The sequence below is a fragment of the Hemitrygon akajei genome, chromosome 28, assembly GCF_048418815.1.
Source record: "Hemitrygon akajei chromosome 28, sHemAka1.3, whole genome shotgun sequence".
Taxonomy (NCBI): domain Eukaryota; kingdom Metazoa; phylum Chordata; class Chondrichthyes; order Myliobatiformes; family Dasyatidae; genus Hemitrygon; species Hemitrygon akajei.
This window is the reverse complement of record NC_133151.1, coordinates 33,346,020-33,370,886: the sequence shown is the minus strand read 5'-3', so window position 1 is coordinate 33,370,886 and position 24,867 is coordinate 33,346,020. Positions and strand designations below refer to the sequence as shown.

The 24,867-nt window shown below is 43.9% G+C and overlaps 1 protein-coding gene and 2 non-coding genes across 3 annotated transcripts in view; all 3 read right to left on the bottom strand.

The window, feature by feature from the left end:
* LOC140717809 (uncharacterized) overlaps window positions 1-24,867 on the bottom strand; it is an 845,297-nt gene that overhangs the window by 400,469 nt on the left and 419,961 nt on the right. The window lies entirely within an intron of this gene.
* trnas-aga (transfer RNA serine (anticodon AGA)) lies at window positions 10,665-10,746 on the bottom strand. Its single transcript has one exon. It is a non-coding gene; the product is annotated as a tRNA-Ser (tRNA).
* On the bottom strand, window positions 15,835-15,906 carry trnaa-ugc (transfer RNA alanine (anticodon UGC)). The gene has a single exon. It is a non-coding gene; the product is annotated as a tRNA-Ala (tRNA).

Genomic DNA, 24,867 nt, shown 5'->3' with positions numbered 1-24,867 from the left:
GAAGAATCCGCAGCAATCCTGGGCAGACTACGCGAGAGGCTCGGTATCCTGGCCCCCATACGCACTTTGCAGCATGGGCAGAACCCGACCTGCGTACCCAAAGTCCTGCTAAACTGTAAGTTCGTTGTTGTACGACGGTGGGGGGGGGGACATCGGGCCCCGCTACATCGGCCCTACGAGGGGCCGTTTACCGTGATCAGAAGCAACGGGTCCAAATTCGTGCTGGACATTGGAGGGAAAGAGGAGGTTTTCACGGTGGACCGACACAAACCGGCCCATGTGGACGTGGCGCAGCCGGTCGAGATTCCGGCAACGCGGCGCAGAGGCAGACCTCCCAAACAGAGTCCGGACCGGACTGTGGACATTAGGGGGTGTATCGCCGATTCTGTGGCGGGTGGTTATGTGGCGACCCACTTCCCAGCGCACTCGAACCGGCTCACAAAAAGGGTGCCAAGTCTGCTTCACCAGCAATGGGAAAAGCCCGCGCGCGAGCATTAGAAACATAGCGAAGCAACGCCGTAAGTTCATGAGATAATCGATATGTTGAGTTAAAATGTTAACGCTGAATCTGTTAAAAGTAACGACGGTCGATAAGGTTTATGTTTTCGTTATTTAAAGAGTTGCGGATAGTTTGTGTTGAAGTGTATTTAAAGCAGTCAATGGCGTAAGTAGATTCTGACTGTATGCTGCATTTTAATGTAATGCAGTTGTTGTCGTTTTACTTTTGCAAGTATTTACGATGTAAATGTGATATCGAGAAGGAAACAAATACTGTACAAATCCTGTATTGTTTTATCAACAGTTTTCACCATACGTTAATGTGGAAGTGTGAACAGTAAACGGTTAATCTCACTGTGATCCTGTTTTCATTGGCAAGGGTTTATCTCGGTGTTTAGTTCAGCGTTCCCTTACACCTAAGCGAGAACACTACAATTACATTAGCCTTCCTAATTGTGTCAGTTGTTACGTACCCGTGGGTATCTTGTGCCTGTCACATGACCATGATGTAATTGAGGCTAAGCTGGGCATGATGTAATGGTCTTGTGATGGTGGAATGACGTTATTTTCCCACAGTGAGAGGTCATGTGATAGTTTTTTTTCCCCAACGGGCATAAAAGGGGGACCACTCGCTGTGACGCGAGGGGAGTTCGTCGTTGAATTTGTTCAGTGACTCCGTTCCGCTGTGTGTTCGATGTTATGACGCAGTTTTATTTTGAAGTGGAGTTTTACTTTCTGCCTTAAGTCTCAAAGGTTCTTGCCGGCAGTTTTGCTACAATACTACCAGTTCAGTCCAGTCGGAGAGTGAAGAATTATCGAAGTTCGGGAAGCCGAAGAATCGGGGAAAGTTGGTGTTGTCGGCTGTAAAGCAGGTTCGAACTTTATTTAATCTTCGTACGAGGAGATAGTAACCTTTGCCAAAATAGATCCTGCATTTCAAAAGAGCAGAAAGAGTTGGATGCAGAGTTTCGTCAAGGAAAGGTCAGTGTCTTTAAACCGTTATATTTCCTTCAATCGTAAATCCGACGGGAGAGCATACTTTGGCTGGGATTAGCAGTGACGTCACGAAAGAGGATTCAATTACTTCAAGGGAAAGTCTGGCTGTAAATCATTTTGGACTTTTTTTTCAGTACTACTTTAAAGGACTGAGTTCGCAAATCTCGTTTTAAAAACTGTTCGATCTGCCGTATGGCAGTCGACTTCCGGTTAAGTTAGTGGTTTGCTTTTTTTTTGCAGTGTTTAATAAATGTTTTATTTGTTATAAAAACCAGTCTCAATTACAGATTCATCGTTGCTGGATCGTAACAATTGGGGTCTCGTGGGAGAACCATTTTTTGAGTTTAATTGCTTGTTTATTTTTGCTTGGTGTTTTGGAAAAGGAGAATACTCGATTCTTTTGTTTGATTGGCTTGTGAGTGGTATTCGGCAACAAGGAATATAGACGATTTCCTGGAATCGCCAGTCCCAGAGTTATCAACGAAGGCAAAAAGGAGTGATGTATTTGAGATTGCTAGGATTTCAGAACTCAAAGGTATTTCGAAAGATACAACAAAGCCTGTAATTCAGAGTAAAATCGCGGAACACTATATAGAGTCGGGTGTGTTTGATGTATCGATTTTGGATAAGTTTCCTGTGGGTAAAGCAGCAATTTAATTACACCTGGAACAGGTAGCGTTAGAAAAGCTTAAAATAGAAGCTGAATTAAAAGAGAAGGAATTGGAAGCTAACTTGGAACTAAGTCGATTAGAAGCTGAAAATACAAAGAAACAGTTGGAAGCTAACTTTGAATTAAGTCAGTTAGAGGCTGAGAATAAATAGAGGGAATTTGAACTTGCGATGGCGGAATTAAAGTCTGAGAATTAGTCCGCTGGTTCTAGAAAAACGTTTGTTGTTAGTCACGAAATTAAATCGGTCCCTCCATTTAGTGAAACAGAAGTAGAGAAATATTATCAACATATTAACCAATTGCCCTGATTTCAGAGTGGCCGGAAGTGAAATTATCATTGCTGTTACAGAGTGTAATTAAAGGCAAAACACAACCGGTTTATACAACTTTAACTGGTGAGCAAGCACTTGATCACAATGCTGTGATATTGCAGATATTAAAGGCGTATGAGATAATCCGGGAGGAATATAGAAAAAGATTTAGAAATTTGAAGAAATCTGTGGAAAGCACTTATGTGGAATTTGTCAACGATAAAGCTGTGTGTGTTGAGAGATGGGTTTCCTCTAAATATGTAAGTGGGGGCTATAATAATTTGAAAGAGCTAATTTTAATGGAGGAATTTAAAAGGAGCATCCCTGCTGAAGTAAGGACATATTGAAATGAGAGAGCCACTGCTACATTGCAGGACTCTGCTAAATTAGCTGATGAGTATGCTTTCATCCGTAAGAATAAATTTCTTCAGGTAAGAATTTTTAAAAGGAATAATAACGCAGAGACTCAAGGTAAATCCGAAATTAAATCAGAAGTTTGTGAGAAAGGAAAGGAGGAAGGAAAACCTGTGAAGGAAAGACAGTTTGCTCCCATTTGTAATTATTTTAAGAAACCTGGTCACGTAATAGCTAACTGTTTCCGATTGAAAAAGCAGGAGAAGGAAGTAGTCCCAGATGCTTGTTTGCAACATACTGAAACACCTGTAACTTCACAGGGTTTGAGAAACACAAAAGAAGTTTTGTTAGAGTCTAACCGAGTTAAGAAGTGATATAACCATTTTATAACTGAAGGGTTTGTATCTTTGAAAGAAGGATCTACACCAGTGCCAATAAAAATCCTTAGGGATACTGGAGCTTCTCAGTCACTGATGTTAGACAGTGTGTTAAATATTAGTGATGAGTCTGACACTGGTGAGGTAAATTATATACGAATTGTTGGGAGTGACCTTATGCCTGCATCTGCATAGAATAAATTTAAAGTCAGGGTTAGTTACAGGGCCTGTTCAAGTAGGACTACAACCTAGCTTACCCGTGAATGTTATTTCTTTATTGTTAGGAAATGACTTGACAGGTGGACAAGCTTTTCCTGAAGTGCATTTGACAATAAATACAGAGGAACTACGGATGGATTCTAACACAGATTCTTCCTGTGTTGTAACTCGAGCTATGGCTAAAAAGTTTGATGTGTAAATGAGGTTGCTACCCATAACTCTTCAACTCAGCATTCGTGTTTTGAGGATGTGTCAGAAACTTTCTTACCTTCATTGTTTGAACAAGATTCTTGGAGTAAGTCCGACCATGAAGATTTGTCTCTGTATCGGAAGGAGATGATAGCAGAGCAGAGTAGAGACCGTGAGATTATCAAATTAAAAGAACAGGCTCTACTGGATATTGAAATTGATAAATTGCCAGTAGGATATTAGTTTGAGAACGGAGTGTTGATGACGAAGTGAGGCCGCCTACAATTGCTGCAAGTGATAAATGGAATGCTGTTCACCAGGTAGTTGTTCCTAAAGTGTGCCCTTGCGTGGACATCAAGGGGTAAGGAAAACTGTGGGCAAGTTTTATAAACATTTTTAGTGGCCTTGTTTAAGAAAAGATGTGCCGACGTTTTGCAGAACGTGTCATACTTGCCAAACTGCGGGTCAACCAAATCAAGTTACACCAGTGGCTCCACTGCAACTTATTCCATCATTCGGTGAACCGTTTCCTAAAATTATTATAGATAGTGTAGATCCATTACCTAAAACAAAAGCTGGTTCTCAGTACCTGCTGACTACCATGTGCAGAGCGTCTAGGTTTCCAGGGGCAGTACCACTTAGGAATATAACAACTAAAACTGTAACCAAGGCTCTTATGAAGTTGTTTACTTATTTTGGGTTGCCTGAGGAAATGCAATCTGAATAACGCAGTAACCTTGTGTCTGGATTGTTTCCACAGATAGTTTATAAGTTGGGAGCTAAACAAATCACTTCGTCTGTATGCCATCCAGAATCGCAAGGTGCCTTGGGGAGGTTTTATTCTACACTCAAGACTATGATTAGGACGCATTGTGTGGAAAATGAAAATGATTCGGATGAGGGTATATACTTACTTCTATTTGCAATAAGTGAGTAGGTACAAGAATCATTAGGGTTCCGTCCATCTGAGCTTGTATTTGGGCATAGAGTTAGAGGACCTTTAGCCTTATTAAAAGAACAATGGATTAATAAAGAGGTACACACTAATTTGCTGGACTATGCTTCAAAATTTAAAGACCGATTACATAAAGCTTGTAGCTGAGCCAGGGAAAATTTCAAATTGGCTCAGGAAAAAAATGAAAACCTGATACGATAATGAAGCTAGAATGAGGAAGTTTAAGCCTTGGAGATAAGGTGCTGGTTCTTTTCCCAGTGCAAACAAATCCTTTATAAGCTAAATTTCATGGCCCTTATGAAATTGTGTCTAAAATTAATAATGTGGATTACGTTATAACAATTCCAGATCATAGAAGGCCAACTCAACTTTGCCATATAAATATGACAAAACCATCTTATGAGAAACAGTCTTCTACTGTGACTGTTGAGTTTAATAATAATGAGTTTGATCTCACTAGGAACATAATAGATGATTCATCTGAAACTCATTCGAAACCCAACGTTGTTTCGGTCAGATTAGCAAACTCAACCATTCTGGAAAATACAGACAATAGACAATAGACAATAGGTGCAGAAGTAGACCATTCGGCCCTTCGAGCCTGCAACGCAATTCTGAGATCATGGCTGATCATCTACTATCAATACCCGGTTCCTGCCTTGTCCCCATATCCCTTGATTCCCATATCCATAAGATACCTATCTAGCTACTTCTTGAAAGCATCCAGAGAATCCTTATTCTCAAAGCATGCCTTCTGGTACTGGACTCTCCCAGCATCTGGAACATATTTCCTGCCTCTATCTTGTCCAATTCCTTAATAATCTTATACGTTGCAATCAGATCCCTCTCAATCTCCTTAATTCCAACGTGTACAAGCCCAGTCTCTCTAAATTTTCTGCGTAAGACAGTCCGGTCATCCCAGGAATTAACCTCGTGAATCTACGCTGCACTTCCTCTACAGCCAGGATGTCCTTCCTTAACTCTGGAGACCAAAACTGTACAAAATGCTCCAGGTGTGGTCTCACCAGGGCCCTGTACAAATGCAAAAGAATATCCTTGCTCTTGTACTCAATTCCCTTTGTAATAAGGGCCAACATTCCATTAGCCTCCTTCACTGCCTGCTGCACTTGCTCATTCACCTTCAGTGACTGAAGAACAAGGACTCCTAGATCTCTTTGTATTTCTCCCTTACCTATCTCTACACCATTCAGATAATAATCTGCCTTCCTGTTCTTACTCCCAAAATGGATAACCTCACACTTATTCACATTAAAGTCGTCTGCCAAGTATCTGCCCACTCACTCAGCCTATCCAATTCACCCTGAATTCTCTTAACATCCTCATCACATGTCATACTGCCACCCAGCTAAGTATCATCAGCAAACTTGCTGATGTTATTCTCAATGCCGTCATCTAAATCGTTGATGTAAATCGGAAACAGCTGTGGTCCCAATACCGAGCCCTTTGGCACCCCACTAGTCACCACCTGCCATTCGGAGAAACACCCATTCACCGCTACCCTTTGCATTCTATTTGCCAACCAGTTTTCTATCCATGTCAATATCTTCCCCCCAATGCCATGAGCTCTGATTTTACTCATCAATCTCCTATGTGGGACCTTATCAAATGCCTTCTGAAAATCAAGGTACACTACATCCACTGGATCTCCCCTGTCTAACTTCCTGGTTACATCCTCGAAAATCTCCAATAAATTTGTCAAGCATGGTTTGCCCTTGGTAAATCCGGGCTGGCTCGGCCCAATCCTATCACTGCTATCTAGAAATGCCTCTATTTCATCTTTAATAATGGACTTTAGCATCTTCCCCACTACTGATTTTAGGCTGACAGGACGATAGTTCTCTGTTTTCTCCCTCCCTCCTTTATTAAAAAGTGGAATAACATTGGCCATTCTCCAATCCTCAGGAACTGATACTGAATGTAAAGGAACATTGGAAAATGATTACCAATGCATCCGCAATTTCCAGAGCCACCTCCTTTAGTACCCTAGGATGCAGACCATCTGGTCCTAGGGATCTGTCAGCAGCAGGAGTTAGTATAAACTTAATAGTTCAAATAGTCTACATCATCCCAGAATGATTCTGTTCTCCAGTGAATCTTCTAAGCTCCTGGTAGGACAAGATCAATTGTGTAATAAGGACACACTTCTGGAAAATCACTGACACCATATTTCAAGCACATTGAGCTGCCAGAGCACAGCACCGGCCAGTGAGTACACAGACCAGTGTAACACCCGGCTCTCTACTACAAAGCTCAACGCTGAAAGTAATGTTTTATCAAAATACATTTCTGTCATCATATGCAAGCACGGGATTTATTTTCTTGTGGGCATATTGCTGGTTTGTTAGAGCTGTTAGGGAGCGTATAACCTAACTTCCCAGGGGCGTGAGAACTGGCGTGAAATGACTCTGGTTAGGACAGATGGTAAAGAAAGAAAAGATAGCATGCATTCACACTGTCAGGAAGAGCAAGCAAATGATAGGACATAACTGCAGCCAGCAGAGGGATGCACAATCAAGAAGGGTAGAAAATCCAGTACTCAAAGTGTTATACATCAATGCACAGAGTATAAGAAATAAGATGGATAATCTTATTGCCCTATTACGGATTGTCATTTACATTGCGATCATCACGGAATGACGGTTGAAAGAATATTTGTAGTTGGAAGGTAAATGCCCAAGTTAGACATAACAGAGGGACAGGAAGGTAGGCAATGGGGATGGCATGGTTCTGTTGGTAAAGAATGGTATCAAATCAGTAGAAAGATATGCCATAGGATCGGAAGATGTTGAATCATTGTGAGTAGAGTTTAAAAAAAAACGCTGCAAGTGTAAAGGGACATTGATGCAGTTATAAACAGGCCGTCAACAGTTGTTTGGATGTGGACCACAGATTACAACAGGAAATAGAAAAGGCATGTCAAAAGGGCAATGTTATTGGAGATTTCATGGGAGATTTCAACATATAGGTTGTTTGGAAAAATCAGGTTGGAAATAGATCTCAGCAGTACGGTGCCCCGGCCGCCGTTCAGCGCAGCGTTTCCCAACTGGCAGTGAAACACAACAGAGAAGAAGCATCTGCCGGGTCATTAGCCGTCAACCTTTCGGTTAACAGCCAAACGCGCTCACCGATGCGACGCAGAGGCAGGTTGTGAGGAAAGGAGGAATAAATTGTTCAATTCTGCGTTGCAGAACGTGACCAACAATCGCTGCTGGCCTGGACCCGGTTTTTCACAGTCTACATGGCCGGTTTGCATCAGAGAGTCACGGAAAATATCAAACTGAAAATGTTGGAAATACACAGTTATCTGGACTCGAAGCTGCACGAGGAAATCCCAATGGATTCCGGGTGCATCGACAAACAATTCGGCCACGACTGCACACTCCCTTCTGATTTCTCTTACGGTGTTTATCCAAATGGAAGAAGGGCTGCGCCTGTCCATTCACCTCCTCCCACACAACATTCAGGGTCCTAAACAGTCCTTCCAGGTGAGGAAATACTTCAGCTATGAGTTTGCCTGGGCCATCTACTGTATCGGGTGTTCCCAATACGACCACATCTCAATACGCAAGTTCGATTGGGGAACCATTTAGTCGAGCAACTTTTCTCCGGCCGCAACGGGCAGGATTTCCCAATGGTCAACCATTTTAACTCCATTGCCCATTCCCATTCTGACATGATGGTCCATGGGTTCCTCCACTGTCACGATGAATCCGCTCTCGGGATGGCGATGCGGCACTTCATATTCCGTCTGGGTAGCCGTCAGACTGATAGAATGAACATCGATTTCTCTAACCCGGTAATTTCTCCATTCTCCTCTCTTTGTTTTAATTTTCCATTCGGGATTCCCGCTTGCGTCTTCACTTTTCCTACGGCATCCCTCGAGTCATCCTATCTAACTTCTGCTTTTCAGCACTTTTTTTTATTTTCCACCAATCACCATCCAGCTTTTCATTTATTTCCCTTTTCCTAAAATATCTATCCTTTGTTCTTACCTGGCTTCAACTATCATCTCCCAGTTTTCAAACCTCCCCTTTCCCCAACATATCTACCTTCCATCCTCAACTGACCTCACCTATCACCTTGTAGCTTGAACTCCTTCTCTTCCCCCGCGTTCTTATTCTGGCTTCTTCCCATTCCCTTTCCAGTACTGATGAAGGAACACGGCCTGACAGATCCATTTGTATTCCTCTCCATAGATGTTGACTGACCCGCTGAGATCCTCCAGTTTTTTGTGTGCGTTACTCTGATCCTTGTTCCAAACAATACCCATCTTTGACCGTCGCCAACCTGGTCTGCGACTCAGTTTCTTTTCTCTTCATTCATTACCATAGTCTGCCGTGCTGGACGTTTCTCGCAGTTTTGTTGTTCATATAATATACAAATAAAAGTCTGGATTATAACAGTCACAGTCACTCACTGGGTCTCACCAGATCCGTGGCTTTTCTATTGCCCGATCACGTTTGCCCACCTTGTCTGAAGCTGGAAAATACCTTATTTTCTCTCTTTCCCAGTGGTGACGAATGGGTCTCCTCCTGAAACATTAAATTTGTTTCCCTTTGTACAAATGTGACCGACGTGCGTGGACTTCGCAGTGGAGCAGCAAGTCGTTGCTTTATTTACCTTGCACGTTGATGTGAACAAGAAGTGAAACATCCCGGCTCCTGGGTTCACGAAACGACCCGGAGAGTCGCAGTGAGATACGTGAGGCAACCACCGGCCACTAGAGGGCACCGAGGGTCTGGGACCCGTGCAGCAGCGCACAACACTTCCAAATTCAAAGTCAATTCATTCCCAAAGCAAAGATATGCCACCGTTAGATGCGTTTCCTTGCGGGGATTTACAGTAAGTGCAAAGAAACAGAATATAGTCATTGAAGGAGTGCACACAAGACGGACAATCAATGTAGAAAACTTAACAGACTGTTAAAATAAAAAAACGTAAAATAAAAATAATTATATAAAGTTAGCCAATGGGGGGAGCATCCCTCCATGGAAAACATCCGCATGTTCTGAGCAGACAAGATGTGAAGAAGGAAACGTGGAAGGCTTGGCTCAGAGTTGGAGACCTCTTCCCAGAAACAGTGGGGTTCCTTGTGGCAATACAGGGCCAGGTGGTTTACCGAAAATTATTAGAAATACATAATAAACGTCCTACAGATTAATGACGATAAATACAGAAAATGACAAGAGCCACCAGGAACAATCCAACACATTACAGGATTGAGCAGCAGTTTAACTCAATCTGATTACTTACACAGGGATAATCAATTGACAAACATCAGTCACCAAAATCTTGCTTTAAAATGCAAACTCATAAAAGACACCACACCATACTATAAATACAAACATGTAAATGCAATATCAACACCAACTCTCATCTCATAATCACTACACAATAGCATTAAACAGTTAGGACAGCAAACCAGTATTTCTGTAAATCTCCTGAAAGCCACTATACTATACGCCACTAGAATGGTCGGCAGTCCGTAGCTATTGAGGAATGAGTGTGCGTCAGTACGCCCGGACTTCAGGTTTTACCAGCTTGAGCTGAGAAAGTCATAATAATAATAACAAAGCAAAAATGTCGACAGCATGAAATGTCGAGTTTGAAAGTGAGTTGTGGAAACAGTCAGTGTTGGTGTGAGTGAAGTTGAGTTCAAGTGGCGATAACATAAATTTAAACATGAAATGCATTGGTGCCCTGTACGAGTTTCTGTTGGTTTGATCGTCGAAGTACAATATATTCAGTTTATGACAACATGAATGTAAGCAAGACAGGTCGTGGTAGTGTTCTGTTTTCTGTATGTGGATATATGTCTTTTTTAATGAATGTATTAGGGACAGCACAGAGCGCACAAAACGGACAGCAAAGGCCACTGGATCAACAGCGCCCCTGGATTGGTTGGAACGACCACTCTTTCGGATAACAGCCGAACAAAGGCCGCCTGAATACATGCGGAACACAGGGGATCTTCCTGGTTTTGCAGGCGACGAACAGAGATCGGTGTTTCGACTGTTTTTTTTTAACAATCTGTATCCGTGGGAGAGATCAGGGAATCAAAACCGATATAAACACGTAGTCGGCAGGATTCGAACCTGCGCGGGGAAACCCCAATGGATTTCTAGTCCATCGCCTTAACCACTCGGCCACGACTACAAGTGCTCTAGTGTTCTTCCACCTATAATTTATATTACGGTAGAGTCAGCTAGAGTTATTTACAAATTAAACAATGGGATGTGTCATCAAAGACTATTAGATATCACGTCGGTTTAGCCAGTGATGTTTTGCAGAATCGATCGCTTTTGGAATAAAGTTTGGAACTGGGGTTTAAATGTTAATTTACATCCTTTGATGTGTATTACTTCACATGTTGTCATTGCTTTGCTCTTTGTTCTAGTGGTTACCCATGGTATTTTCCCCAGTGTGTGTTTTAGGGCAACTTTATTAACTTCAATGATTGCGAGCACCATGCCTTTACACATTTATTTTTGCTGATTTTGTTTGATTTCATACAGTTATATTGCGTTTCAATACAGAAACATAGCAAACCTACAGCACAATAAAGTTCCTTCGGTCCGCATGTTGTGCTGAACATGGACTTACTTTAGAAGTTACCTTGGATTACGCAGAGGACTCTATTTTTCTAAGATCAATGTACAAAATGTTCCTAAACTCCATATACCAATAATACTAATTCCCGTTAAATAGACAATAGACAATAGACAATAAGTGCAGAAGTAGACCATTCGGTACTTCGAGCCTGTACCGCCATTCTGAGATCATGGCTGATCATCTACCATCAATACCCGGTTCCTGCCTTGTCCCCATATCCGTTGATTCCCCTATCCATATGATACCTATCTAGCTCCTTCTTGAAAGCATCCAGAGAATTGGCCTCCACTGCTTTCCGAGGCAGTGTATTCCAGACGACCACAACTCTCTGGGAGAAGAAGTTTTTCCTTAACTCTGTCCTAAATAACCACCCCTTATTTTCAAACCATTCCCTCTGGTACTGGACTCTCCCAGCATCTGGAACATATTTCCTGCCTCTATCTTTTCCAATCCCTTAATAATCTTATATGTTGCAATCAGATCCCCTCTGAATCAACTTAATTCCAGCGTGTACAAGCCCAGTCTCTCTAACCTCTCTGCGTAAGACAGTCCTGACATCCCAGGAATTAACCTTGTGAATCTACGCTGCACTTCCTCTACAGCCAGGATATCATTCCTTAACCCTGGAGATCGATGTACAGTATGGTATGAAATAGGGTACACTTATCATGTTTCTTCATGTTTTTGTTCGGATAATATTTCTATATCCTTATCTGTATTGTTAATATTGTCATGAATGCTGCTGTTCCTTCTGTGCCATATTCACTGAGACATATTAACAGTAATGTGATCCCCAGGAATTTCCGTGGATCGAAAAAGAGGAGATGTTGGCCACGGAGGATTTAAAATATGTAAAATAACATCGAACTCGAATGGCTCAAGGACAGTGGAAGCAGACAGATCAAGTGTCTTTGTACAAGCCATGTGCTTGGAAATGAAGATGTCATTTTGTGCTTTATATCTTCCATTTTGTGAGAGGAAATTTTCTGTTTTAAAGCAAACAGAAAGTTGCTTCAGGTCATCTGCGGGTTAAGAGATATTTTCCAAATTCGAAATTATTTGTGAGGTGTTTTTGATATAATATAACATGCAAATGTGTGAATGTTGGGGTCAATGCCTGTCAGGAGGGATTTAAACGGGTTTCTAACGGGAACAAAGAGCCATAAATTACCAATTGACGCTTACTATGAAGAGGGAAATAAATGGAAGCTGGCCTGGAGCAGAGATAACAAAAGGGAGAATTCAAGCCAATCAGATGACCGACGGCCAATGACGCTGGAATGGGACAATTGAATTGGAAAACATGAATATAGAAGTGGAAACTTCGAATGTGCTAGCAGTGATAACTCTTTCCTGAAACCCACCATCGCAAGGAAGATCCCCCAAGTCACTGACTGGGAGAAGAAAGGATCGATCACGTGGCCAACTGAGCTGTCTTAATTTGGTGATATAGTTGGGAAAAGTAGTCTGAGTGAGTATTGGTGCAGAGGGAACAACAGCATTCTTGTTCTAACTTGCTGGCCCGGTGTTGACGTAGTTACGTTGCCGTTTATGCAGAGATAGAAAGGTGCGAGTCTTGATTATTTACAAGTTACAGAGTAAATTTCTAACCTTGTTCCATTGTTAACACTAGTAGGACTATCGATGGCCTGGAACAAAAATATCTTTCAGATGCACTTCAGAAATTCCATTTCTTATCTTGCACAAAAAAAAAATGATCTGGTTAATTTTGCAGAAGTTGAAATGTCCGATCGTTGTAACCCTATCCACATGACATTTCTGTGTGATTTGCCAGCAGATCTGCTCTTCAATCTTCTACCAACTATGGAGAGAATCGCAGTATAACCCCAGCAAAAGTGGTTGTTGGTTATTATTTTATTTATTCCTAAACGGAACTCGCACCTACTAGGAGTAATTGATAGGTTCAATCTATCACTTAGATTGAACCTTAGACTTCCTTCTAAGGTAGAAGAAGTCAGTTTTACAAAATCTAACTCAATTATTTTTCAACATAGTACCCTCCTACATTTACACACTTAGTCCAGAGTCGTGGATCATACCGATCTTGGACCTCCAGAAAGTGTCCAAAGCAGGGGTGATTGATAAGTTCGTGGCCTGAGGTAGATGGAGATGACTTATACAGCTCTCGTTGCATGCACACGCTGTTCAACTCTCTAAATGATTGCGCAGAAAGTTACAAGATAAAAGCTCATTGGGTGATTGATAAATTCGTGGCCTACGGTGGAAGGAGATGAGTTAATAACTTCAATCTTTCTGGATTATCTCTCAAAGTGTTGACCCGCTGGTGCATGTAACGGGAGTTAAAAAATCATTTCCTTCTACCTTAAGCCACTAAATTATCAATCACCCCTGACGAGTTATTAACTTCAAACATTCTGAATAATCACTCAAAGAATTAACGTGCTTGTGCATGTAACGAGAGCTGTATAACTCAACTCCTCTACCGTAGGCCACGAACTTATCAATCACCCTCGTACAGATACATCGGCCTTTCTAAAGAACATGCACGATCAGGATTTGTTTTCTCATGTGCTGATGTGAGACAGGCACCATTTGCAGACCTTCCGACTCTCTGAGAGTTCGGCTGTCACTCAGTCCGATCGCTGGTGAATGCTCATTTGCTGTTGTATAACTCCCTCTGTTTGAGGATGGCGATGCCAACTGGCCGCAATAAAACCTGCTGCAGAGTGAGGATTGATCCGACAGAGAGCAGCTCGGGGTCTGTGGAATCACATGGAGCATGGGAGACGCTTCACTACTCGAAACTCCTGCAACATGGAGCGATAGTGGTATAGGGATGAGAATAGCTGCATTTCAAGCAGCTCACGCGGGTTCGATTCCCGGCGATCGCCGAGTGTTGTACCTGTTTTTCAGCACCTGTCTCACAAACGTCTCGGTCTGGAATCACTCAGCCACATTACTTCTTTCTCTGTGAAATTAACATTTCTACCTGTCGTTCGTCTGCCATTTTAGCCCAATGTTTCTCTTTCCGAATGTCTTACCGCCATTGTGTATTGGTCTCGCCCCATCAGAGATGTCCCCCTTTTCACTTCCCACCCAACCTCTCACCTTCTTTGACACTGAAAGTTATCTTCTTCTCTCACCATTTCTAATTGAGTGTCACGATCAGAATGGTTAATCCCGTTTCATCACTCACAAATATTTCTTGAGGTGATGAGTGTTTCCAGTATTCTCCGTTCAATCAGTTCAATACCAGACACAGCTTCATGCAGCGGAGAACAAGATGTGCTGGGCAATCGCTGAGCACGACAGGAATTGTCGTTTTACCCGCGAAATTCGCAACAAATATCAGAAAGTGATGGAGTGAGTGGACGGAAACTTAAATTGAAAGCACAAGTTTTTATTTTTTAGTGAAATGTGTGTTGTGTACACAGGTGACGTGACGGCGATTTGCGGTAAAATATTCTGCTGAAGAATAGCAGACGATGGTTTGGATCTGCCAACCTCTGGCTAACGGGCCCAGCACATTCCCGCCGAGCCATTCTGCTGATAGGTAAATATCTCTGTTCTTCTCTTGTCTTTTCATTTGTTAATTTTGCAGTATTCCCCCGATTATCTAGTGTTTTGTTTGTTGGAATATTTTGCCTGTCTAATTTCGCTCCACTCTCTCTTACGCTTTAACCTTCCTCGCCGTCCTCCTCCCCCTGTTCATCGCTTCTTACCCCATCCGGTTATTATCCGGTCTCTGTGCTCCGACCCAGTCGGATATCTCGTTCCCGACATTTCAGCAACGGATGTGATTTTTATTATCATTCTGACCCTATTCGTACGGCCCCGCAGCCAGACACACTGGTTATCTCCCTCTGTGTCTCCTTGTATTCCTTCTCTTTGTCTGCGGCTGTTATTTAGGTTATAAACACGGGAGATTCTGCAGATGCTGCAAATCCAGAACACAGAATGCCGGAGCAAATCACCAGGTCAGACAGAATCTATGGGGAGGAGTAAACAGTCGATGTTTCGGGCGGGGATGCCCCCTGGCCCGCTGAAATTCTCCTCCACTTTGTGTCTGTTACTTTATCAGACTTCGACGTAACGAGCAGCGACGGCAGTCTGAGGTGCCGCGGAGAATACACCCACACTCCGGGATTTATTTTACCATTCCCGAGTCTCGTTCACATCCCAATCCGTCCATAAGATCGAATGAAGGTCAGAATTCTGCCAGTTCTGAATGGATCGCAAATCACTGGGTCTCAATGTTAGAATCTCTATCCTCTGTAGGGTCTGGCCGTCGGATGCCTTGCCATTCTCGTACAAGATGGTTTAGAAGGTGGTTAGATCTCTTGTAAAATAAGAGATCTAAAATTAGAGTGTTTATTGCTAATGTAAAATAAAAACTATGTTAGAATACTGGCAGGGAAAGTTTCACTGGCTTCGTCTCCTCAGGAGGTGGACACACCGGTGTGATTTCTTGGTGATCTCTGTGGGCAGCTTTGGTGGTCCTCTCTCTCTCTCTTGAGGAGCCATTTATTTGCGGTAATGAGCGGTCAGCCTGCACCTTCCTGATTTAGTCTTATCCACGTTGAGACTCATTCTGCTGCTGTATCGCTGTAATGATTCAGTTGGAGCTTCAAAATTCAATGCTCACTAGCGTGGAGATGCCGGGGATTGAACCCGGGACCTCATACATGCAAAGCACGCGCTCTTCCACTGAGCTACATCCCCACTTAAAATGCAGAAGAACTGTTCAGGTCTAATCCTTCCTGCATATCACAATTGAGATACAGCGTAATCATTGATAACACAGATAATAACAAACATTTCTTCCTCTGCGATGGAGAGGACTTGGGAATCCTTTCCGATTCGGCTATTTCTTTGTCAAGCACTGGCCGGTGGACACGCTCCAATTTGTGCCTGATTCTGCAATGGGATGAAGAGCATTCTCCAGCAGAATTTATTATCTGAGAAATCGACACAGAGAAAGATTTTGAAAATCGAGCGAGAGAGTGAAAGAGAGACTCCTGTGCAAGGTCTTTCATCTTTTTCTCCAGTCCTGATGAAAGGTCTCGGCCGGAAAGGCGGAGGGCGCTCCTTCCCTGGCCTGCAGAGAATAGATGACATTAAGATACCTCAATGCACGATGGGTTAATCTTTCCAACCAAATAGAAACCTCCACAAAAGTAAAAAAAAGAATAACAGATAAAAGTACATTCCGGCCGAAAGCCAGTTGATTTCCTTGAATCTACCAATGATGGGATGGCCTCGTGTTTTAAAGCGCACTGCCGGAAAATTGTTGTTGGCAGCAGCTGACATAGCAGAGAAAGGTTTCGATCCATCGACCTCTGGGTTATGGGCCCAGCACGCTCCCGCTGCGCCACTCTGCTATGAAAAAAACAACATTGCTCTTCCATGAATGATGTGCAATCTCTTGCGTTTGTGTGTGTGTGTGTGTGTGTGTGTGTGTGTGTGTGTGTGTGTGTGTGTGTGTATCATTCTGTGCGTGTTTGCGCGTGTGTGTTTTGGTGTGGATGTGTGCTTTTGCGTATCTGTGTATGTCTGGGTCTATGTTTCTGTCTATGTCTGTGTCGGTGCCTGTATATATTTAGGTCTTATCTGTGTCTGTGTCGGTGCCTCTATATGTTTAGTTCTTATCTCTGTCTGTACATGTCTGGGTCTCCGTCTCTGTCTGTATATGTCTGGGTTTCCGTCTGTGTCTGTCCATGTTGCATCAATTCCATTTTTAACCCGTATTCATACCCACTTACTTCACTTTCTGTTGATAATTCCTTGTTTTACCTCTTTCTGTCTCCACTTTCGTTTCTTTCTTCCTTTCTTTCTGGACCACCCAGTTATTCTCTCTGTTTCGTTCATGCTTTATCCCATCTTGCACCTCGTTCCACATATTTCGCATTTGAAAGTTGTTTATCTTGCTTAATTGTTAACATGAACAATTCATCCCTCTTCTGTGGCTTCTGATTAAAAAGCAAAATTTTGAGCCACATTCGGGAGTCACTACGTTCAATCCCGAGGTCCCATTAACCTTCGCACCCTGTCCTGATCATTGAATAAATGTTGGATTTCAAGATGAACCAGAAGTTCACCTCGTCTTGCCTGTGAACGGAACTCGCGGATTTAGATACTGACTTGGTTTCCGCATCGCAAGCACATCCCTCAAACAATCCCTTCATCGGGATTTAGATAGACCATAAAACCATACGACATAGAATCAGAAATCGGTCAATCAGCTGAGCGAGTCTGCTCCGCCGTTCCATCACGGCTGATCCCGGATCCCACTCAACCCCATACACTTGCCTCCACCGCAGTCTGCGGCTGAGCATTCCACAGATTTGTTACTCGGGCTAAAAACAAGATCCTCCTTACCTCAGTCTAGGTCGCCCCTCAATTTTGAGGCTGGCCCCTCTAGTTATTGACACCCCCACCATAGGAAACATCCTCTCCACGTCCACCTTATCTTGGTCCTTCAACATTCAGTAGGTTTCAATGAGAATTATAGTTGTTTCTCCAATGTTCAGAACATCACGGCCGAGCTTCCGTCCCTTCCCTAAATTTGCGGGTGTTTTTGAATTCCCCTGCCGAGGACTGATATACAGCAAGGAACGATTCTAAACTGTCCCACGTTTCACAGGCTTCTCCCGGTGTCTCAGCGAGGCAATGAAAGGCCAACCATCGTGCGGGAAATTTCTTCATCTGGGATTTTCCACCTAGTTTTCAAACTTCACAAACAACAGTGTTGAAATGCTGGGTTTGAACCCTGGACTTCACGCATGCGCTCCTCCACTGAGCTACGTCCCCAGAGGCAAATGAACGATGATATCATCTGTCTGAGACTCTGATCACAAAGGATGGACGTTGAAAGATAGACAATAGAAGTCGGAGTAGGCTATTCGGCTTTTCGAGACAATTCCGCCATTCATTTCGATCCTGGTCGCTCATCTAACCTCAGTTTCTCTTGCCGATCACTATGCAGGCCCTTTCTTCCCTTCTGTATATGAAGATATGTCTGACCTCTCCTCGATTTATTCTCATTGTGGGGAGTTGCGTCAGGGAGAAAAGGAGAGGGACTGTCTGACGGTCCCACACCACTGACCTGCAAAATTTAAGGAATTTACGGCAAAGAGTAGCAACAGGCTTTTTACATTAGAGTATTAATTTAAAAGACCGATGTAACAGTGGATGAAGTAAATGTTTCACCAAACGCAAGAGTGCACATTAATCCTGAATAAAACCAGGACATTTTTGGAAATTCGCATTCACGTCAAATTTTGGAGAAAATATTTCAGTCACTTGTCAGATTCTTGCAGACTGAAACGGAATGATCATTAAATACCCAAACTAACATTGTTCCCTGCAGTCGGGAATGCCGTCAACCGAGTCATGAGGATGTCAAGTTGTGGATTTATTTAACTTGCACGATGACGTGAACGAAACATCCGGACTCCTGGGTCGGAAAATGATACAGAGGAGCACATTGAGGTCAATAAATCACCCAGCTGCCTCAGAAACCATTGAGGGTCTGGGTCTTGTGTTACACCCACTCGCCACCAGAGGGGACCGATGAGCTGATAACCGCCGCAACACGTATTGGTTGCAGGACAAACAAGTCAAGTCACTTTTACTGCCTTTTCCCGCCTCAACATTACAATCACCTCCTACTTTCTCCCATCAGGTGCATTAGCAACACCTACTGTAATGGAATACGAAGAGAAGCTTGATGGGGATCAGATGCTACGTCTAAATCTATTTTAACAGAAACGTTGAATAGGGTCCAACACGGCATAACCGTCCATGCCTCAGGCGCCAGTATATCCTGCAAATTCTGCGCCACAGTTCCACCCATGACATGCCTAAACAGCTTCCTACGTTCCAAATAATATCTGTGGCACATCATGATCACATGTTGCACCCTCTCTGGGACATTACAAAATCACGTGAAACCCCCTGCTACCCAACAAGTGCCAATGAGAAGTGCAAAGCCGCATGTCCAACAATTAGTCTCATAAACCACACATCTTCCCTCCTATTCTTTCCCAAAAGGTTCCACTCTTGGAGTGATGGAAATAAACTTGAATACCACCTCCATGTGCAACTGTTATCCCAGACTGTCTGCTATTTCCCAACCCCAGGCAACCTAGTACAACATTTGTCTTCATGCTTTCCCATATGAACTATAATATCTACCTCAGACTAAGCAAGTGTCTGTTTAGTTGTAACATCTGCCCTTTCATTACCCGACACACCCAAATGTGTAGGTGCCAATGAAAACTGCACACTCTGGTGAGTGTACTTGGCCCTTTCTCCTCTGAGCGACGGAGCCTGAGAAGTAACTTGATAGAGATGTATACAATAATGAGGGGCATTGATCGTGTGGATAGCCAGGGGATTTCCCCCCCAGGGGTGAAATGGCTAACACGAGGGTGCATAGTTTTAAGGTGCTTGGAAATAAGTACTGGAGGGATTTCAGGGTTAAGTTTTTCACACAGAGAGTGGTGGGTGAGTGGAATTCACTGCAGGCGGTGGTGGTAGAGGCGGATACAATATGGTATTTTAGGAGCCTCTTGGAAATTCTAGGCAGTTTCCAGAGTAGGATACGTGGTCTGGACAACATCGTGGGCCGCAGGGGCTGTAATTTGCTGTAAATTTCTATGGTCTGTGTTCTGTGTTCTTCCCGCACACTTCAGAGCATATAGATCATAATACACTTTCATCAACAGGTCAGCTATGGTCTTCTTAAAGACTTTGATTACAAACTCCATAGTACCGAGGCAGTGTCTGGGCAGATCACAACTCTGTTTGACTTGTTCAACCCTTTGCAGACTAATGATAACGGCCATAAGTTATGTTGTATAGATAACTGCTGGTACAGTACACAGTAAAAATGAGACAACGTTTTTCAGGACCATGATGTTACATGACACAGTACAAAAGCTAGACTGAACTACGTAATAAACAAAACAGAGAAAAATAAACAACAACTACACTAGACAGCAGACCTACCCAAGACTGCATAAAGTACACAAAACATTGCAGGTATTACAATAAATAATAAGCAGGACAATAGGGAAGTAAGGTGTCAGTCCAGGCCTGGGTATTGAGGAGTCTGATAACTTGGGGGGAGAAACTGTTATAAAGTCTGGTCGTGAGAGCACGAATGCTTCGGTTCCTTTTCCCAGATGGCAGAAAGGAAAAGAGTTTGTATGAGGGGTGCATGGGGTCCTTCCTAAAGCTGTTTGCTTTGCGGATGCAGTGGGTAGTGCAAATGTCGGTGATGGCGGAAGAAAGACCTCGATAACCTTCTCAGCTGCCCTCACAATCCGCTGCAGGGTCTTGCGATCCGAGATGGTGCCATTTCCGGATTAGGAAGAGATGTAGCTGCTCAGGATGCTCTCAATACAATCCCTGTAGAATGTGATGAGGATGGGGGATGGGAGATGGACTTTCCTCAGCCTTCGCAGAAAGTAGTGACGCTGCTGGGCTGTCTTTGCTATGGAGCTGGTGTTTAGAGACCCGGTGAGATCCTCTGCCAGGCGAACACCAAGAAATTTGGTGCTCTTAACGTCCTCTGCCGAGGAGCCGTCGATATCACCAGGAAGTAGTCGCTCCATTCTCTCCTGAAGTCAACAGCTATCTCTTTTGATTCGTTCACATTCAGAGACAGGTTGTCGGCTCTTCACCAGTCCGTTAGCCGCTGCACCTCCTCTCTGTAAGCTGACTCGTGTCATCGGCGAACTTGATAATGTGGTTCGAGCTGTGTGTTGCAGCACAGTCGTGGGTCAGCAGAGTGAACAGCAGTGGACTGAGCACACAGCCCCGGGGGGTGGGCGAGCCCTGTGCTCAGTGTGATGGTGTTGCTCCCGATCCGGACTGAGTGAGGTCTCCCAGACAGGAAGTCTAGGATCCAGTTGCAGAGAGAGGTGTACAGGCCCAATAGGCTCAGCTTTCCAATCAGTTTCTGAGGGATGATTGCGTTGAATGCTGAACTGAAGTCTATGAACAGCATCCGAACGTATGTGTCTTTTTTTTTTGTCCAGGTGTGTTAGGGCCAGGTGGAGGGTGACGGCAATGGCGTCATCTGTTGAGCGGTTCGGACGGTACACACACTGCAGGGGTTTGAGTTTGGGGGGTAGCTGTGGATAAATATCCCTGAGCCCACCCGGTTACCAACTGGGTTTTAGAACCATCTGTAAAGTTAGGCAAAAAGGAAAAAATACTGGCTGCCGTAAATGACAAGAAGCCCTGTCACCACCACAAGAGTTTGTTTATCCTCTGGTAATGTCAAAATCTATTCCCCCAGCTGGAAATGTCCATGATGGACCTCCTGGCCAGACCACTTGTCCAAAAATCCCCAAGACTATATTCCCACCCATATTCTGTAAGTGTCTGCAGAAATATTTATCAGCTCTGCTGGTATATTCCCAACAAACCATTAAAACAGAATTAGTCTGACGTGAGTTCCTCACCCTATTAATCAAGTCCACTTCGCAGGGCTCATTGTTTCCTCTCGGCATGTCGAGAAACATCTCGCCATGTTTAACCTCCGATGCATCTCTAGCTGTGGTCGGGAATGCTCCACTACAGAGTCAAAGTGCACTAGTCCTGTAGGTCATCCGGCCTGCATAAAACTGAACGAGCTGCCTCTCTATAAATGAAACAACCTGTATTAAAGGACAATAAATGTTCAACAGAACAGCTCTGAAGAGCCACAGTCATGCGCAGTTAACGATCTGCTTACATTTATCCTCCAAAAATTTTATATAAAACATTACATAAGACTCTCCATATCAGACTAAGCCCGATATATTTAAACACAAGAACACAAGACAGCAAACTCTCATACACTGTAAGGTGAATATAATCCGCACCATGTGTCCGAGTAAAACACACACATACAAAATTCTGGTGGAACACAGCAGGCCAGGCCGCATCTAAAAGGAGAAGCACTGTCCATCATATTTCCTTTCAGTTACTCCTGACGAAGGGTCTCGGCCCAAAACGTCAACAGTGCTTCTCCTTATAGATGCTGCATGGCCTGCTGTGTTCCAGCAGCATTCTATGTGTGTTGCTTGAATTTCCAGTATCTGCAGATTTCCTCGTGTTTGCTTTGAAAAACACACACATTTTGATTTATACACAGAAAATTTAAAACCCAGCCCAAAGACCAGTCTTCCATTGTTGTTAACACTGCCTGTTCAAGACCTTACCACATAGACCTTACCATAACACAATTGCAACCCGTTTTCCTCAGACCCCATCATCTGTATATAAGGCCAAACTAAGCACAGGCCCAACACCATCGATATATTGTTAATCCTCAGATTAATCAATATTGGACAAATAAGAAATTCCGGGCTGTGAGACGTCTGTAAGTTCTGATGACATTTCTTCACAATCCACCACCACTCTGAATGACTGGCCGAAAAGAAAAACAATACCCTGTTGTAAGACATACCGCCAGTGCGAAGAGAGGGGTCCGAATAAGCTGTCAATCAGAGCAGCTAATGGGAAACCTGCAAATGATACAAATATTTCATGAAAAATGCTCGACTGGGGGGACCGGGAGGGTATGTGTGAGGAAAGCCTCATCTCCACCCCGGGCCGAAAGAAAGGAAATTTTTAAAAAAATTAAAAAGGGAAATAAAGAGCGAGATATAAAACCAAACAAACATATAAAATGGTCTACTGGACTGTCGATGACCTATTGGTAAGAAATAGACGCTGATTGGGTAGAACCCTCATCAGGACAATGTTAATGCCAACGATTTGTAACATTATCCGATTTCTCGCTGAAATTTTTAATTAAGAACATGTGGCCTTTCCGTGATGAGTTGGGACTAGATGGTTTGGCTTTATTTTCCTCAGAATGAAGGAGAAGCCCGAGGAGCTGAGAGTGTCTCTGGGGCTCACTGGGTAAAAGCCAGGTCAGGCAATACTCTACATTACGTCCGCTTGTCCCGCCTCAGCTCTGTCGCATCGAATCAGCTCCAAGTCTGCTCCAGGAACGGTCCAATATGTCTCATTCCACACTCTCCGGCCGGGCCCCATCGCCTCGATGTAGTCCGTACGCGCCACGCAAACCGTCTTGCAGCTTCAAAACTGCAGTTCTCACCGCAAAAATTACAGTTCGTATAGGCGGTTGAAAAGCTTAACTCCGAACGGCAAGTTGATTGCAGTGATCGTTTTGCTGAGAATGTGTGATTCGTAAAGTAGTTCGTGGTTTTGTTTGATACCGACAAGCGATCGCTGTGCATCACCAGCACCATCATAAACCGGAGTGTCCCCTCCCTGGTGCGAGGGTCAGAGAAGTCTCCGAGCAGATAGAGAAATCTCTCAAGGGTGTCAGCGGTTATTCAGCCGGAGGTGATGGTTCACGTCGGTAGCAGTGGACAGGTAGAAAAGAGATGATGCCCTGTACTGTCAATATAGAGAGTTAGGGAAGAAGTTAAAGAGCCGAACCTGAAGTGTTGTAACGTCCGGATGACTCCCAGTACCGTGTGGTAGTGGAGGTAGGAAGAGAAAGTTAGAGCAGTTGAATGTGTGACCGAAGAGCAGGTGCAGGGGCAGAGGTTCAGGATTTTGGATCATAGATTCATAGCGCCATAGAAAATTATAGCACAGAAACAGGTCATTCGGTCCATCTAATCTGTGCGAAATCCTTTAAACTGCCCACTCCTATCGACCTGCACTGGGAACATATCCCTCCATACTCCTGCGATCCATGCACCTATTCAAACTTCTCTTAACAGTTGACATCAAACTTGCATGCATCACGTGTTGGCAGCTCGTTCCAGCACCCACATCTGAGTGAAGAATTTTCCCTTTGTGTTCTCATTAAACTTTATCACCAACCAGCCTCAGCCCATGATCTCCAGTTGGAGTCTCACCCAACCTTCGGGGGAAAACCCGATCACTTGGACTTCTCCTGGTGCAGAGGTAACCTGTACAAGAGGGATAGTTTGCACCTTCACTGGAGGGAGGGTCAGTATCATAAAGTTCATTACTGCTGAAGCTGCGAAGGGGGAGAGCAAATGTGAGATCGCGATGAATGGGCTCGAGGGAAAGCGCCGGAAGGAGACATCGCGGGGGGAGGCAGAGAGAGAGGGAGGTAGAGAGAGAGGGGGAGAGGGGGGGAGAGAGAGAGAGAGAGAGAGAGAGAGAGAGAGAGAGAGAGAGAGAGAGAGAGAGAGAGAGAGAGAGAGAGAGAGAGAGAGAGAGAGAGAGAGAGAGAGAGAATATGAATGAGTGAGCACGAGGGTTTAGGGCGCGAAGTAAAGAGCGAATGAGACATTGCGAGAACGTGGGCGCGTGGGAGTTGGCGTGAGGCAGAGGGCACAGGTAGGAAGGGAGCTCGGCTCCGCCTTCTCCAGGACAGCAGTGGAACGGCAGGCACCACTGCCCCTGTTGCTGAAGCCCACGTGGGGTTTTGTGGTCGCGATGTGAAGGAACCTGGTACCGCTATAATTAAGTTTCTCTCCGCCAAAATGCCGGCATGGAGTTCAGGGTGAAATGTCACTGAGCTAAATATCAACACTGTTTCTCCCTTCACAGATGCTGACATACCTGCTCAGTATATCCAGCAGATTCCGCTTTTAGTTCATGATCAACTCTATTTCTCTGACTCCGGATCTCTGCCCATGTCGCATGTAGAGAACATAGTGATCCCTGGTTAAG